Genomic DNA, 2281 nt, shown 5'->3' with positions numbered 1-2281 from the left:
TAAGAAGGGCAGGTATCTATTCTTGATTGTAATGTCTGTCGAAATAGAATTCACCTTTGTACCCTAATGCAGGTATACACTCATGGTATGTCTAGCTGAAGAGAATGTTTAATCACACTGTTAGAGATACAAACTGAAAAGAGGACCTGGTCCTCACGAGGTTAGTATCATTTATACTACACTGTATAGATAGTCAAACATCTCTGCCACGTGTCTTTCGCCCATTCATCATGTCAGTTCAAAACATCTTGTCGCTTTAATACCAAGGTCACTCCATTGGGACCCGTTACCCTTCTATTTAATTTCTCTTGGAGAATGTTTTCTTTTCCCTCTTGTCTCCTCTTAAATCTAATTAACTTATCTCTCTAAACCTCTCTCCAAGTTCTTCTTTCTTCTTCTCAAAATGTCTATCACTGAGTCCTCTGAAAAACCTAACCCTTTTAACTTCCCTAATCCTCCTCCTGAAGAGTCTCCCTCCATCCTTGTCTGTGGTACCGGCGAAATTGTTGAACCTCTCTGCCCGCCGGCCGACATTTTAGTCTCTCCTGTTCTTTCCTCCAGAAATACCTTGAAATACTCTCCTACTTTGTTCCTATCTAGTGAAAAATCCTCCTTCTTGGAAGCACAATCTGTGACAAAACCTAATGAGACCCCACCTGTCTGTGATGAACTGGTGGGCGTTCAAGGTTTAGCCTTTTTAAGAAGGGATATTCAACCCTCTTCTCTGGAGCATGAGTTGGAGTCACCGGATCAGGTCCTTCCCAGAAGTGAGCCTATCTTTGACCAAACACCTAAATCATTTCTATTTTTGACCAAACACCAAAATCATTTGATGTTAGAAGCGATAAGGAAGAAGACGAAGAGATTCCGTTAAAATGGCGCTCAAGGGGAATGCGTGGAGCAAATCAATCTCAAATACAGGTTTCTGAGTTGGAAGGAGCTAAAGGTACATCTGCGGCTGCCATTGTTGAAAACTCTGCTGAAAAGGCAAAGGAGCGACAGAGAAAAGGAAAAGGAAAATTGGAAATGTCTGGTTCTAAAAGAGACAAAAGGAAGTATATTACAAGGAGTGAAGCACAAAAGGTTATGGGGAGTGCCATTGCTACAAACAAAGCCCACATGGAGAGAACTAGGAAGAGGAAAAGAGAAGGGATTAAACCCGCACAACCTGCCTCTATGCCTATGTCTATTGAAAATAGTGATACTGAATCTGAAGATGCTGTCAAAAATGTGTTAAGAATGAGAAGAGAAGGTGAGGAAGAAAAGATTATATCGAAGGGAACTAAAAAGGGAGGAAGGAAATCTACTGCAAAAATTGGGAAGGAGAAAATTCAGCGATCTCTTGCACAAGGCAAAACAGGAAGAAAGCAGAGACCTGGTCCTACTCTTAAAAATCAAATAAAAGAAAAGGAGATGACTAGAAAAGAGAGGATAGAGAAGATGGAACAACAAAAGGTCTTGAATGGTAGAGTTTTTGATCCTGACATTAACACTCGGTTTGGTATGGGAAATTTGGTTGATGTTGTTATCATTCAAGGCTGGAATCATTTATTTGCACCACCAGCTCCATACTTACATGAACCTGAAGTGCGTGAGTTCTTCTACAAAATGGAACTACTGGAAGGCGGTGGAATCACAACGACTGTCCGGAATGTGGAGATTCATCTTGATGAAGAAACTCTGGGAATTATTCTTGGAGTGCCCGTCGTGGGTGTTCGAACTATTGAAGGATGCAAACCATCTACTGATTTCTCGAAGCTTGCCACCAAACGAGGAGACGTCAAGCGTGCAGGCCTTCCTAAGAAGTTCCTTAAAGGGGAGTATCAATTGATGTTTGAGTTTATTAACAAAGTAATGGTGCCCAGGACTGAGAAGAGAACTGTAGCCTCTGCTGCCGATCTTTTTCTCATGGAAAAACTTGATGAGCTTGAGGAAATTAATCTGCCAGCAATTATGCTTGAACACATGCATAGAGTAATGACATGGAAGAATGCGAAGCACGGAATTCCTTATGGGTATTTGCTTAACTTTGTCTTTAATCATTTTGAAGTTCCAGTGGGAAGAGGGGTACCTGGTACTACCAAACAAATGTTCACTATGTCTACTCTACTAGAATGTGAGTGCATTGAGGGACCAGCTAAGGGCAGATCTCAGGTGGCAGATGTTTTGGAACAACAGGCTACTCTTCGAAGAGAGGTGACTGATCTCACTAAGATTCTGTGCGATAAGGAGGTTGAAATCACCAGACTGAAGTCTGAACTGCAGAAGGCAGTTTCCAGGG

This window comes from Solanum tuberosum, unplaced genomic scaffold (assembly GCF_000226075.1).
Source record: "Solanum tuberosum cultivar DM 1-3 516 R44 unplaced genomic scaffold, SolTub_3.0 scf00122, whole genome shotgun sequence".
NCBI classification, from domain to species: Eukaryota; Viridiplantae; Streptophyta; class Magnoliopsida; order Solanales; family Solanaceae; genus Solanum; species Solanum tuberosum.
The sequence above is the reverse complement of the archived record's forward strand: the minus strand, read 5'-3'. Positions refer to the sequence as shown.